This window comes from Prionailurus bengalensis, unplaced genomic scaffold (assembly GCF_016509475.1).
Source record: "Prionailurus bengalensis isolate Pbe53 unplaced genomic scaffold, Fcat_Pben_1.1_paternal_pri Un_scaffold_72, whole genome shotgun sequence".
Taxonomy (NCBI): Eukaryota; Metazoa; Chordata; class Mammalia; order Carnivora; family Felidae; genus Prionailurus; species Prionailurus bengalensis.
The window spans coordinates 129277-145180 of NW_025091172.1; the positions used below are offsets into that span (position 1 = coordinate 129277).

General features: G+C 46.2%; 1 long non-coding RNA gene across 3 annotated transcripts; it reads left to right on the top strand.

Moving 5' to 3' along the window:
* The first annotated feature begins 2032 nt into the window (after positions 1 to 2032).
* On the top strand, positions 2033 to 9399 carry LOC122478523. 3 transcript variants are annotated; one of them, XR_006296058.1, is made up of 6 exons: positions 2033 to 2694; positions 3294 to 3509; positions 5674 to 5826; positions 7316 to 7451; positions 7542 to 7690; positions 9267 to 9399. It is a non-coding gene; the product is annotated as an uncharacterized LOC122478523 (long non-coding RNA). The 3 variants fall into 3 exon arrangements; XR_006296060.1 differs by lacking the exon at positions 7316 to 7451 and having other exon boundaries at positions 2035 to 2694; XR_006296059.1 differs by lacking the exons at positions 7316 to 7451; positions 7542 to 7690 and having other exon boundaries at positions 2041 to 2694.
* The last annotated feature ends 6505 nt before the right edge of the window (positions 9400 to 15904 follow it).

The window sequence follows — 15904 nt, forward strand, 5'->3', positions numbered from 1 at the left end:
TCTCCACCGAGAGTCCCCGGGGGGGCCCAGAGAATGCGACATGGTTGCTTGGTAACCAACACCCCCCCCCATATACTAGAACCCTATATGGAGGACCTACTGTGTGCCAGCCACTGCATCAAGGGCTTTAGGGTTTGGGTTGCCTGCTTTCACCACAACACGGACATGAGCCCAAGCTTCACTTTTGGCCTGTTAATATTATCTCCTTCAATATATTACATTGTGAAAGGTGACATGAAATAGTCACTTATGTCAACAGGTTTTCCAACGGAGCCAGAGGCCAGGAAGGAGATGGGCCTTATGCACATCCTCACCGGTAGGAGAAGCACAAATGTTGGAACCGGGCCAAACACCTGCAGCTTGCTACAGTGAGAGACCCCGCTTAGTGATAGCCTTAGAAACCAGGTACGGTCACCAAGTTTACTTTCCTGCCACCAACACCAGTCTTGGTCATCAGAATTCGTAGTAAATGACTTATACAAGCATTCCCTCTTGTCTTCAAAAACCTCTTACTTTTATTCCCTGGATGGGGGTGGGGAGGGTAGAGGCACTCTTTTGGTTGCTGCCCACAGGTGTCTTTCCCAAACTGCAATTCTGAGACCCCAAATAAATAACCTTGCTTTTTATTTCAGCTCTGCCTCTTCTCTCAGTTGACAGCTTACATCCTGCATTTGCTAAGTAGGAATGCACAAATGCTTTCTTCACAGCTTCTAGGCCTCTGAATTTTGATACAATTTGAAACCTGTGGGGGTGGTGGGCGGAGGAATTCAAGCACAGCACAAAGCATCTTGATATATTGATCAACTGAATTCATCAGTTGTTAACTGCGATTCATCAACTGTTAACATTTGCTGCCTTAACTTGATGTTCTCTGCCTCCCTCTTTTTACAACAAATTGCACACATTGATTGTATACATCTTGATGAATTTTCTCCTATGCACTCCCCTGTGATACCATCACTATAACGAAGGTACTAAACATATTCATCACCTCCAGAAATGGGTGTGTGTTCTTTCGTGGCTATTTGTTTCTTTGGGTAGGAACGTGTAGCATGTGATCTCTCTCCTAGAAGCAGAGGCGTGGGAACAAGGTGTGGGAGGGAAACATGAAGGAAGCAGAGAGGGAGCACTTGATGTGATTTTATGCAAGGTGGTGTAGACGGCCATCCCTTTTACCCAGGTTTCTCCATCACTTTGCAGAGGCCTGCTAATTATTCCTCTTCTCATCCTTTCCCTCTCTGTGATCATTCTGTCGATTGATTCATTTGCTGTACAGAAAGTTTTTAGGTTGAATTCCCACTTGTCTATTTTGCTCCTGTTTCCTCTGCTTTTGGTATCCTCTGTTGTAGATACTTTTATAATAAACTGAGACAAAATCCAGACCCCGTAAGACGACGTGATAAACATGAATATACAATATTAAGACACCTATTTTTATCATCTATGTCACATCTCGGGGGTTATTAATATTTTATGTAAGTACACTGTATGTAACAAGTACTAGTGAATGATGCTTGGTGTTTTCTTTCACTGAAGTTTGAATATGATAAATTTGATTGCTGGGTGTGTCAGGAATTAGTTGAGAGTTTGATAAAAATCATTTAAAAACTTATGTGTAAAATGAAATGATTTTCTATTATGGAAATTCAGACTGTGTTTGTTTAAGAGCATCATAAGCTAGGGATAATAGCTTCCAGAAGTAACATTTTGAAGAAAACCAGTTTGTGCAACCCAAGGCATGGACTGTATTACCCATTTACGGAGGTTTCTTTCATAATCTGTGAAAGGTTGCCTTGCACTGTGCTCAAATAGTCACCTTGTAAAATAGTTCAATTAGATGAATATTACAGTGTGATAAAAATAACATGAGAGCCTTTCCCAGTTGCTGTTAAAAAAAATCGATCAGTTGTTTTAAAAAAAAAATCATGAAACTGGCTTTTGATAATTTTTTTTTCAGTTTGTTGATGTAGAGAGACCGAGAGAGCAAGAGCAGGGGAGGGGCAGAGAGAGAATCCCAAGCAGACTCCATGCTGTCAGCACAGAGCTCTGATGCAGGGCTCGAATTCAGGAACTGTGAAATAATGACCTGAGCTGCAACCAAGAGTCCTCAGCTTCATCCACTGAGGCCACTCAAACACCTCTCATGCATTTTTTTTTGAAAGGACTGTTTATTTAGTCAGCATTTTCTGATGCCCACTAGAGGGCACTCTGGTACCAGGTGATTAGCCTATAAAGAAGGTAGAGAAAGGACAAAGTTTCTGATTAGAAGAAGCTTGCCCTCTGAACAAATACCGGATGAAAGGAGGCAAACGCCATAGCAGCAATGAATGTGGTGCTCGGGTAGCCGCTGACACGGAATGGGGTCTTGTTGAGAAAGGCTTCTGGGTAACATTCACCTTCTCTGGTGATCCATTACCGAACTACTGTTGTTTGGATCCTTTGACAACCCTCTTTTCTACCTCCAACCACCTCAACTTAAGTTGTACTTAACATTGTCCTTTGTTTACGTTTCCATTTGTTTTTTATCCTATAAAATTCATGGTTTTTGCATTTGTTTCTGTGCAGAGGAACTTCAGCGGGGGGCTGGATTGCAGGCACTGTCGCTGAAGGGGAAAAGGGTTCTTGGAGCCATTTTTCAAGACCAGGTGGTGAATACCCGACAGTACTTGGAACATGTGAAAGACTCCACAACAGGTGTGGTGGCCTTTAACAACCTAGCGTTAGGGAATTGTTCGTGTTGATCTTGTTCTGAGGTTCCTTTGTGTTTGAGAATCTTAGAGCTTCACCCCATCACTGTGAGTAGAGGTACCTTCCCACCCTCTCATGTTGTAATAACCTCCACCTTTGCAGAAATAGAGACCTATTTTAGGGACCTGGATGTACTTGCCAGTTTTCTTTTCCTTTTCCTTTTATAGCAACTAAAATCAAATGACCCAGTTCTTTGGTTGTGCTGAGCCTTTTTTTTTTTTTGAATGCTAAACACTATTACAAACAGTGGCTCCCCACTCGCCCTCCCCTTTTGGAAGCTTTGTGTTACAAGAGGTTTTCTTTTGATCTCTTGTTACTGTTAATTTAATATTTTAATCTCCTGTTTTAACTCTAAATGTATGTTTGTGTGAGGAGTCCTCTAAAAGGCCGGTACATAGTCTGGGCATCAGGTGTGTATAAGTGTACGTTACTTGTTCATGTCTTGGTTTGACCTAACTTAAGCTCTCAAGATTGTGGTGTCTCCATTGTTTTGGGAGCGATTGGTCAACTTGTTTCATTATTGACATGTGCCTCGGTTTTTGCAGGAATGCAAGGTAGAGTGGTGAAGCTATTCACCAACCATTTCCGAGTGACCTCTCGCCCTCAACTCCTCACGTATAAGTACAACATTGATTACATGCCAGAGGTTGAAGATGGAAAAGTTCGTACAGATTTGCTCTGCCAGCATAAACATGTAATTGGAGAGTGTCCCACATTAGATGGGAACTCTTTATTACTGCCTCATAAACTACAAAAGCAGGGTAAGTAATGTGATTGGACATTTTCTTTAAGTTTATTGACTTATTTTGAGAGAGAGAAAGCACATGTAGGGGAGGAGCAGAGAGCAAGGGCGAGAGAATCCCAAGCAGGCTCTGCACTGATTGTGCAGGGCCACAGGGCTTGAACCCACAAACCACAAGATCATGACCTGTGCTGAAGTCAAGAGTTGGGCACTTAACCAACTGAGCCATGCAGGCACTCCTGTTAGTGGACATTTTCTTGACCTTTGTTCTTTCTTTCTCTCACATTCTCCCTGTATTATAGCAAATATACCTTTTTCATACAATGGTTCATGGACACCTCTCGATCTCTTGCCCATAGGATTTGTAACAAAACCCACATGCCGTGTTTGGCTATCACTGATGTTCCCTCATGCCTCATTTTTGTGGTTAAAATGAATTTAAGAACAAAATATATATTTTTTACCTTTCCAATGGCAAATAGGGCTCAAATGCTAACGAAGTATTGAAAAAGTTTTTATTTCTTGTTCCAAATCTTCACACACACACACACACGCATACACACACAGAACTGGAAGGACTTAATAGTCCATTTCTTTTCCTTAATTTAATATTTTTGAGAGTGAGCAATTGGGGGAGGGGCAGAGAGAAAGAATCTTAAGCAGGTTTGACACAGCACAGAGCCTGAAGTGGGGCTCAAACCCCTGAACCGTGAGATCATAACCTGAGCTGAAATCAAGAGTCAGAGGCTTAACTGACTGAGCCACCCAGCCGACCCTCTTCAATAAACTTTAAAAACTATTTTTTTAAACGTTTATTTTTGAGAGAGAGAGAGAGAGAGAGAGAGAGAGAGAGAGAGAGAGAGAGGCAGAGTGTGAGCCGGGGAGGGGCAGAGAGAGAGGGAGACACAGAATCTGAAGCTGGCGCCAGGCTCTGAGCTGTCAGCACAAAGCCCGATATAGGGCTAGAGCCCATAAAATGTGAGATCATGATCGGAGCTGAAGTCAGACATTTCACCGACTGAGCCACCCAGACACCCCACTTCAATAAACTCCTGTATTTAGTTAGCAAGTGCATAATTTACAGGAGCTTAAGTTAAAAAAAAATCATTGTAAATATTCAACTCGGACCCTCATTTGGGTCTCCTAAATCGTATATTCTACCTGCCTGTGTCTCTGGGGGTTAAGATTGCTCCTGCCAGACACCCAAGTGACCTGTTGATTTGTGGTCCAGTAATGAGCGTCCTCTCCTTGGAAGGAGCACTAGACCTTTTTGTTGTTTCTTTACCTCAGAAAACAGAACTGGTCAGCCGGTGGGGCAACAAGATTGTGAAGGTCATCACTGAATTCTTCAGTGACTCAAACCCACCTCACTGGACTGCTTACGTTATTACAACACTCTCTCTAGCAAGTGTGTTTGTGAGATTTCATTTGCTTGAGATTTGGTTGTATGTTAGTGTGTCAGTGGCACTGTACATAGCTGTTTGGTCCTAGAATTTGTGTTCTCGAGGTCTCCTCATGTTCTGGGAGGGCAAGCGATCTTTGAGATGCATCGGCACTGGAACCTCACCTAGATGTGCTTGAGTTCTGTGGCTTATTGTTGACATTGTTCTTCCTGCCTACCCCCACATCCCATGCCTGCTCCCTGTCGAGGGAGGGGCAGATGTCAACTGTGCACAGCGATGCCTCTTTCTCCTGGAGTAAATGTGCATTTGTTTTCTTTTCTTAATGTTTTTTTTATTTTTGTAAGAGAGAGAGAAAGAGCACAAGCAGGGGAGGGGCAGAGAGAGGGAGACACAAAATCTGAAGCAGGATCCAGGCTCCGAGCTGTCAGCACAGAGCCCAGTGCGGGGCTTGAGCCCTCAGTGCAAGATCATGCCCTGAGCCAAAGTCTGGCGCAGGCACCCCTACATTTGTTTGGTGGTCTACACTTACGGTGATGCACAAATAGTGAAAACGAAAATTAGAGGCACGTAGTCTGCAAAAGAGGTTTCAGTTCATTTCTGGGGATGAAGGACCTTCTGATGACCTTCCCATGACCCTTTGTTGTAGATTATGTAAAGGAGGGAAAAATGGAGGTTCAAGGGGCCTTAATATCTACCTTACAATGTCATTTCCTTGTTGTATCAGGCACTTCCTGTTAATCGTTTGTAAAACAAAGTCACTGATCGATTTCTTCGCCCCAGTGTATCTCCGTGTTTGTTAGTAAATCTTAATAATATTCACTGCGGTTGCCACGAAATCCATTCTTCCAATTTCTAGAATTTTGAAGATGATGGATTTGAAGCAAGTTGGTCGCAACTATTACAACGAGAATGAGGCCACGGAGTTCCTCAATCGTAAGTACACAGTGGAAAGCCTCACATTCTACAGACCTGACCATAGAAGCATTTGAGAAAGTGACTCTCATTTGAAGCAGTAGGATTTATAAGTGATGGTCTTTTCAGTGGTACCCACTGGCCATGAACGATTCAGTTAGAATTTCATGTAAATTTGAAACGAAGTGAAAAGATTCACTCTTACAGTCCTAGAATGATAAGCATAAACCTTGAGGTATTCGGTAGTTATATAAACCTCATAAGAAGTCTAAATCTTCTCAAATTTGGATAATAAATTTCTCTTAAATACTTTCAATCATAGTAATTATAGCTACATGTATGTATGTATGTATGTATGTATATATATTGTGTATATGTTTATACTTTATACACCTATATCCTATATATTCTCACATACATACATACATACGCATGTGTGTGGCTATAGGTGTGTGAGCCTGTGGGTGGTAACAATATGGTTTAACAAAGAGAGTGTAAGAGTTATAACTAGCCCATCAGGTAAATCTCTATTGGAAAGGTCCTTCAAAAGATCAGTTCTTACTAGAAATAAGAAATTGAAACTGCTTGACTCCTAAGCACCAATTTTAGACCCCAAGTTCCAACCCTGGGACGCTTGCTTCCTTGTTCAGAGCTTGGACTTTGACCCTTACATCTAATGTCTTCTGTTTGCAGGCTGGTAATCTGGCCTGGATATAGTGCTTCTATTCTTGAGTATGAAACCAGCATTACCCTCTGTGCTGATGTGAACCACAAACTGCTCCGAATGCAAACTGCTTGATCTAATAATGCATGTTGATAACAAATCCCAAAGGAAAGATGCTATGGAAATTTTAAAGAATTAGTTGGATCAATTGTTTTTACATCTGTGTTCATTAACTTTTTTAATGTTTATTATTTTTTTTGAGAGAAGCAGAGAGAGTGTGGGGGAGGGGCAGAGAGAGAGACAGAGACAGAGACAGAGAGGGAGACACAGAATCTGAAGCAGGCTCCAGGCTCTGCACTGTCAGCACAGAGTCTGATGTGGGGCTCGAACCCACGAACCATGAGATCATGACCTGAGCTGAAGTCGGACACTTGACCAACTGCGCCACACAGGTGTCCTGTGAGTCTGCTTTTTACAAACCTATCCAATCTCTTTGAGAACCTTTTCCCCCCATAAGAGATGGTCCTACAGTTTTCGAATCAATAAACATAAAGGTCAGAGGCAGAAATAGCATGGGAATGGTGAGAATCCATCCACGCTTTCCTCATCTGGCTCTACAGCATGAGAGAGAGATAAGATTCAGTTGTAGATTTTGCTGCTCTTGTGATTCCTGAGGTTGATCCAGTCACCTGCTCTGAACCTGCTCTCACATGTAACAGAATATGCTCCTTCCAAATTTCATTTCTCTTGCTTTGTGTCTAACTATTTTTAAAAATCAGGGCTTAATTATCATCCATTCGCAAATGTCCACTTGACGGAAGTGTTTTACTTTTAATCTTCTTCTAGACCAGACATTTTAAGCTGAAGAGCGTGGATGTAAAGCTGCTTGGCCAGCATCATCTTAGGAGTCCTCGACTTTATTCTTGCTTCCCAATTTCAAAATTTACGACAAAGCTCTCGGAATCAGGACAGTGGGATACTGGTATGACGATAGACCTAAAAATCAATGGAATAGAATTGGGAATTCTGGAGTTAACCCTCACATTTATAGTCCATTGATTTTTTTTTTCAGCAAGAGTTTCAAGACCGCTTTCTTGGGGAAGGAATACTCGTTTCCTCAAATATTGCTGGGACCACTGGATATCCACCTGGCCATTCCTCACAGAAGATACAAAATTAACTCCAATTTATCCCCCAAATTAACTAAAAATAGACCTAAAGGTAAGCGTTAAAACTCTATAAAATTCCTAGAAGGAAATCTAGGAGTAAATTTTCTTGACTTTGGCTTAGAGAAAACCTTATAAAATAAAATGCCAACAGAGAAGGGATGACAGAAGGAAAACATAAATTGGACTTCACCAAATTGAAAACTTTCTTTCTTTGAAGTAAAAAAAAAAAAAGGGGGGGGGGCGCCTGGGTGGCTCAGTCGGTTAAGCGTCCGACTTCAACTCAGGTCACGATGTCGCAGTCCGCGTCGGAGCCTGGAGCCTGCTTCAGATTCTGTGTCTTCCTCTCTCTCTGCCCCTCCCCTGTTCATGCTCTGTCTCTCTCTGTCTCAACAATAAATAAACGTTACAAAAAATTTAAAGTTAAGAAAAAGAAAGAAGGGGCGCCTGGGTGGCGCAGTCGGTTAAGCGTCCGACTTCAGCCAGGTCACGATCTCGCGGTCCGGGAGTTCGAGCCCCGCGTCGGGCTCTGGGCAGATGGCTCGGAGCCTGGAGCCTGTTTCCGATTCTGTGTCTCCCTCTCTCTCTGCCCCTCCCCTGTTCATGCTCTGTCTCTCTCTGTCTCAACAATAAATAAACGTTACAAAAAATTTAAAGTTAAGAAAAAGAAAGAAAAAAAAAAGGAACAGAATGAGAGAACGTTTGAAATCACATATCTCCGGAACAACTTGCTTCTCCATATGTAAGAAATGTTTACAAGTCAATAATGAAAAGAGAACCTAACTTTCACTTATTTCTTTAACCCAACTTTCAAAAAATGGGCAAAGGATCTGAATAGACAGGCTTCCAAAGAAAATATACAAATGGCCAATAATCACATGAAAAGATACTCAATATTATTGGCCATCAGGGAAATGCAAAGTCAAACCACAGTGAAATACCCCTTCATAGTATGATGGCTAAATTTGAAAAGGCAGAGATTAAGTGTTAGCAAGGATGTGAAAAAGTTGGAACCACCCGTCAAATACTGCTGGTAGAAGTAAAAATGGTGTGGTCTCTTTGGAAAACAGGATGGCCCTTCTCAATATGCTAAATATAGTGTCACCATATGAGTCAGCAATTTATTCCTAGTTTTATACCCAAGAGAAATGAACACCAATGCCTACCAGAATTGATACATGAATGTCCATAATCTCATTTTTCATAATAGCTCAAAGGTGTTAACAACTCAAATGTTCATCAGCTGACAAATGGAAAAATAAAAATGTATATCCATAAAATAGTGTGTCATTTGGCAACAAAAAGGAATGAAATACCAATCATGCTACAGCATAGATAAACCTTGAAAAGTAGTACACGAAGTGGAAGAAGGCTGTCAGGAAAGGTCACATACTGTATCATTCAATTCATGTGAAATAGGGTGGGTAGGCAAATGTATAGGATTTACAACTCTGTGAATATACTGAAACCATTGGATTGTAGCCTTACATAGGTGAATTATATGTCATATGAATTTACTAAAGTGGATATATCCTGAAATTTCTTGTAGGATTTAAAGCTTCTCACTTCTTACATGATCCCATGCCATAAATATGTTGGGAATAATACTAGGTGTTGTGACCATTCCACAGGTATAACAATAGAACCTATCGAGTGGATACTATTAATTGGGAGGAGACTCCCAGAAGTACGTTTAAGAAATCAGGTGGTGAGGAAATCACCTTTGTAGACTACCAGAAGGAGGTAGGAAATCTCCTGTCTTTCAACGTATTTAAATCTCATTTTGTTCTTATTATGTAGTCAAATATACGTCTCATAAAAATACATGTGCAATATAGAGTCCTGTATGTTAGATTCTAATAATATAACGTCATCTATTAACCTATAACATATATATAATCTATTATAAAATTTCTCCTTTGTGGTATTGTAACTTGACAGATCTATTATCCATGCATTCGAGTACCTCATATATAGGGTAATGTCACATGATTAGAATGGCTCCAATATGGCCTCTCCCGTGGGCCTAAGAGGAGGCTATGGTAGTTTGAAACATGTTGATGGAACATTGGGTAGAAAATATGGCAAGACTTCATATGTGAACACTTTCCTTATATAGAAGTTTGAGCCCTATAGAATTTGGTTTGAAAAGAAGAAACAAATGACTAATTACCACCTGGAAACATGTCAGCTGTGTGTGGAATCGCAGAACTCATGGATTCCTCAATCTCTGTTCAGAAAAACCTAAGTAAACTTAGCTTGGTGCACAAAGATACGCTAGTTGACGAGATTAGTTTTCTAGCTTTGGCAGATGAGAGAAAGGAATTACAGATATCTGTAGCAAATGGAAAGAACTTATAAATATTTTTTAAAAAAAACAGCTTGTATTTTTATACTGGAATCCAAACCATGGCTACTTGGAACCACTAAGGCTACACAGCCTTCTGGCATCCCTTCAAGGGGATGGTGCTATTACATTATCCTCACTTGTGCTTCATACTTAGTTCTTGTTCATTCAGTCCAAAAAAGCACTTAATGAGTGCCCATTACACATCTTGGGTATACATTGGTAAGACTACTGAGTTGTCTGGTCTTAAGGAACTTGCATCCTTACAGCAGGAAGAGATACGGCAGACAAGACTGTTCTAAGGGTTATGAGGGATATATCCAGATAATGAACACTGAGAGGTATTATGGACGGTGTCTGGTGGTTCAGAGTAGGTGGTCATGGAAAGCTCTGAGAAGCTGGTATGTGAAGGTCTGAAAGGAGCAAGCTGTGTGCAAATGAGGGAGAAGAGAAAAGACCCCACTTTCCAGATGGGCGAGATGTATCCAGATCCCAAACAAGGCTAGATTATTCTGTGAAGAAGTGCACATGGTTGCGGGGAGGACATCCTTGGGTTGTAGGGTATGAAATCAGAGGATGAAGTGGGGGCCACGTTGTATAAAGTTCTGTCCACTGAGACAAATGAGATATTGTCAGATGTTATACAGATGGATGAAGTGATACGTTTTATTTTACAGATATGTGTCTAATTACAAGGAACGGGCTGTATGTGGGTAAAAAGGGAGGCAGAGACATCAGTGAGGAGGTGGCTAAGTCACTTTAGGTCAATGATAATGGTGACCAGGATTAGGGTGGGAGAGGTACGAAGTGAGTGGATGCCCAGAGTTATTTACTACAATGGGGGAGTCGGTGTGAGAAGATTAGGGACTTTGGGGTTGACTTAGGCTCTGATGGAGGTGGTAGATGGAGATACCAGGCTGATATTTGCTTGTTCATTCTCCAAATTGACCTCAAATGTCCTTGACTGAGAAGAACCGTGCTGGGTATCCAGAGTACATCCGCCCCACCCCCACACCAACCTGCAACCTCAGGCCTCTGTGGGGTCCCCCTGTTCTGTTGTGCTCTTGCATTTCATAGCGTCTATCCCAATTCGGAATTCTGTATTTGAGTGGTTATTTTATGAATCTCTCCCCTCTCTGTAGACAGAGTTCTACCAGGGCATGACAATGTTGGTTTTGCTCCTTGTAAATACCTCTTCTGTCTGATACCATGACTAGCACATAGAAGTTCAAATATATATAGGTTGTAGTAAATTCACACATGCTGGCATCACAGAGCAGTGGGTTTGGGGATAATTAGACGATTTGTCACATGAAGACAAACTACCTTCTTGGCACGAGTTGATAGGCAGGAGCCTTGGATGTAAAAGAAACCTAAGACTGTGGTTTCAGCAGGTTTAATTGAGAAAAAAAAAACAGATGGGCTGAAATATTTGAAACGATTTGGGTCGTCTTGGGATGCCCTGGTGGGAACTCAGTCTAATGACAGATGGCAATTTAGTTGTCCTGTTGTCATGATCTCTAGAAAAATCCTGGAATCGATCGATGAGCCCTTAGAAGGAAAGTACCATCCTGGCCTTCAAGAAAGATTTCATAATGCTGTAAAGAAGGACCACAGAACTCCTGTTTAGATGCAGAAGTTGATGTTGGAGGAGGAGATCCTTCTAGGATGTTGCATGGCAGCTATGGGAAATAAGAGGCGTGTTTCCCAAAGTTTTTGACAGGAAGAATAGCTCGTCCAAAGGTTTTGATAGATGAGGCCCTAAAAGGATGCCATGATTCTACACACATGTAGACACCTGCACAAGCTTGGGCCTGAAGACTCTAGAACCAGGAAAATGGGGGTGAATCCCAGCTGTCTTTCAAATAACTAAAGACTACTCTAAGGGTGAAAAAAACCTGTTAGCGTCACGTGTGGCTGTGGCCGTGGAGCGTCCCCCTACAGGGTTATCGGAGTGTGCCGGCAGCCGCCAGCCCCACGCTGGCTCAGGAAAGCACCCCTCTGCCCTTCTCACAGCCTCAGGCAGCTTTAGGGTCTCAGAGCTGGTGGCCATGACTGTCTTGTCCCAGGGGAGCAACTACCAGACCCGCCCCCTGCACAGGGGGCCCAGGCCGTGTCGTGTCGCCAGTGCAGGGGGCTCACGACCACTGGGCCTGCTTTCGGCTGTTCGGGCCCCTTGGTGCGACTCAGCTCCGCTGGGCCCTCAGCCTCACCCTCCCCGGCTGGGCACGTCTGGCCACATCCAGCCCTGTGGCTCCTCCCCGGGTATATGCCCTTTCCTGGCAATGGCACATCTCCCACCCACAGAGAGGGACGCACCTATTTCCAGTCGGCGTGGCCCAGTCCACCCCTCCCCGACTCACGCCGCTACACTGGACGTGGCTCCCCGTGCCAGCACCGCACTGGGGCCAGCTAGCTGCCCCTTCCTGGTCTTTTGTGGCCCCAGCCCGTGAGCAGAGATCGGCTGACCTCCGATCCAGGGGACCTTCCTGTGTGCCTCAGTCTCTGGCCCCTTCTTGTAACGTTAGACAATGCCTCCTTCTGAAGACATCTCGTAGAAACGACAAGATCCAAAAGCCATGTGAAGGCAGAGGTCCTCAGACACCCCAGCTTCCACGAACCGCGATCGGGAAACCAACTGGAAGCGTCAGCTTGGCCCCTGGGCTGCAGCCTGGGCGTCATGGGAACGGGCAGCTGAGGGCTGGCCCTCAGAGGGACCACCAGCCTTGGTTCTCAGAGGAACCCTTAGCCAAGCCCCTGAGGGACCATTCCTAGCTGGACTAGTCCTCAGGGGATGTGTCAGCAGTACTGCTGGTCCCTGGGGGAGTTTGAGGGCCCAATGGGGGGACTAATTTCCCTTGATGCCTCTTGGGGCCCTCCCGTGGCGCCGATGGGAACAGTGGGCCCAGAGTGGAGGGAGCGACGGTACCCGTAGCGGTCAGTGGACAGGCTGCTTCTGGTCTCCAGGGAACTCCTGAGGGTGACAGAAGTGAGACAGGGTTACCGGTGACCCCCGACACACAACAAATGCTCCCGGGGGCCGTGCCGGCTCAGGCCACACTGGGTGGTCCCAGGACAGGTCCTGGGGTGGGTGAGCAGCCCCGGGAAGGGTTTGGTGCCCACATGCAAGAAACCATGTGCTTTGTCGCCCTCTGTCTCTCTCCCACAGCCCCGCTCAGAGAGCTCAGTTACAAAGCATCTTTAGCAGCATCAAGTCCAGCTGCTCTCTGTTCGCTGGGGAAGCCAAGGCCCGAGGTCCCCCAGGGAGTCTCCCAGGCCGAGGCTCTTTGTAGTCAGAGACCCAACTGGGGCCTTGGCCTGCTAGTGTGCAGCTCTGCTCATGGGCCCCCCCCCCACCCCCGCCACTGACAAACCCTTGCCACACAGAAGCTGGCCCCTGCGTCTGCACCCTCATCTCATCCTACCCCTTTTTACAGAAGTCGCTTGTTCAGGATTCTCAGCCGGCGAGCAGAGCCAGATTTGACCCCAGGTCCTGCTGTGAACACTGCCCAAGGCCACAATACACTCCTTGCCCCCGTGGACACACCTCCAACCAACCTGCCTCCTTGCTTGTTCCTGCAACATGTTCCTGCCCCAGGGCCTTTGCACTTGTTCCCTTTACTTAGGATGCTCAGTCCCCATCACTCACTTGCCAGAGAGGCCTTTCCTTGGTGTCTATAGTGGCCCCAGCCCCTTATGCTCTCCACTCATCACTCAGTTTTATTTCTTTCAGAGCCCTAGGTAAAAAGGGCTAAGCCATTTATCTGTGTGCTTGTTCACTGCCTTTTGGGTGTCCCTCCCCAAAGGCAGGGCCTTGTGTGCCCTGGACATTTTTGGCTCCACTAAGGGCAGGTGGGTGCAGTCAGATGAGAGGAGGGGGCCCTGCCTGAGGTCCCACAGCAACCTGCAAGGCAGCCTCTTAGCCCCCATTGTGGGTGAGGAAACTGAGGCTCAGAGGGGTTAGCACCATGCACAGAGTCTAACAGCTCTGAGAGGCTGGGCTGGGATTGGGACTCAGGTCTGTCCGGCCTGGGACCACTGTGTTCTGTCCCCAAAGAGGCCTCCCGGCCGAGTCCTTGCAGACCACAGGCCAGGCCTACGATCTCCATGCCCAGAGCCCAGAGGCCCGCAAAGAGACTTGATGTCCAGCTTTGGATCTGGCCCCAGAGACAGCCCAACCTGAGGTCAGGGCCCGTTCCACCCTTGACTCACCATGGATTTGGTACAAGTCCCTGCACCCCTCTGTGCCTCAGTTTCCACATTTGCAAAAGGATGGTAAGTAACAGTAAGTCACTCACAGGGGGAAGTAATGGATGTGAAATGACTGTGGAGAAAGAAACAGGAGCCTCTGTTTGCTACGCACGGTGGCATGGCCAGTGTCTGAGGCCTTTGGGGTCTTAGGGTGTGCCTGTCACTACTCGGTGGCCTGGCTCCCCCTGCCCTGTCCCTGCCTTTCCAGGCAGCGGCTGCTATGACAGCCGACACAGCTGTGGAGGCACTGTCCCTGGACTCCACCTCTCCTCCCACGCCAGGCCGCCTTTCCTCATGGGACACCACCTCTCCCCACTGGGGTCCCCTGCACACCTCTCCCCCACCCAATGTCTCAGAAGCCCAGGTCCCCTGCTTCCCGTGGGCCTGTGCTTGGTGCTTGGGCTTTGCCATTCTGAGCCAATGCTGGGTGCTTACCACGGGTCATCCGAACTTCGGCCTCGGTTTACCTACTTGTCCTTACCACAGCCTTGATGGAAACTCTCCCTGCTGGAGGCTGACCCCCCCGCCCCTTCCACATCCCCACTTCCGGTCCAACGGAAGCATCGCTGGTTTGCTGGGTCCCGTATTCAGCAGATTAGCTTCCCCAGAACCAAGCCCTGCCCCAGGCTCCGCCTCCTTCTCCATCCCTGGCTGAAGAGGCCAAGGACAAGCTTCCCTCCCCCCTGGAGACAGAGCCGCCCCAGGGCCTTGCACTGTGCCTGTGTCAACAGCGCCTTGCCAGAGCCCAACGAGAAAAGGGGACGTAAAGGACGGTGTCAGGATGCCACCCCGTCACTGTCCCAGACTGTTTGCTGTCCTGTGCCTGCCCCAGTGAGCGATGGCTTTTCTGGGTGGGAGAGAGGGTGGGGCTGGCGAGGCAGGCCTCACCTCCCTGCCACGCCAGGACCCTCACTGGCAGAGGCCAGCAATTCCTACCTTTGGGAAGCCCCTAGTCCAGACAAGGGGACCCGGCCCTCAACGCCTGTCGCCCAGTGACTGGCCTCTCCAGTCAGGTGAGGAGATACCAGTACGAGAGCCCCCTAGTGCCAGGTGCATTTCTCATCTAACCCTTGCATAAACCTCATGAGGCACAAGGAATTTACAAACGCTACCAGTGCAGCTCAGAGGCACTCTATACCCGGAACACCACTCCACCCCCTGCCTCTTTATCCCGCAGCAAACTCCTATTCACCCTGCAAAACTTTGCTCAAATGTCAACTCCTTGGTGCAGCCTTCTTTGCCCACCCTGACCCCCCACGCAGACTACCGTCTCCCGTCCTTCCTCCTTTCCCCTCTCCCTCCTTCCCTCCCTTCCTTCTCTCTCCCACTCCCCCAATGACCATGAGTATATTTTGAGCAGTTCCTGTGTGCTACGAGGGAGGCGTTGCGGTTAACACTTTATGGCGATCAACTCATTCAGTCTTCGCCGGAGCCCAGGAGGGAGGTACAGTGACACTCTGCTATATTGTGACACACGGGTCCAAGATGTTGAAGGGTGCATGAGATTTTCCAAGCAGATAGTACTGTCACTGATGTATGCATGTGAAGATGGGGACTGTCTGTTGAGCACCACCTGCCCCCACAGGACTGAGGGGCCCTAATAGCCATGCAGGGCTGACCTGGCCTGCCGTGGCCCAACCCTAAACCCTGTGGCGGGTGGTGACCTCTGCT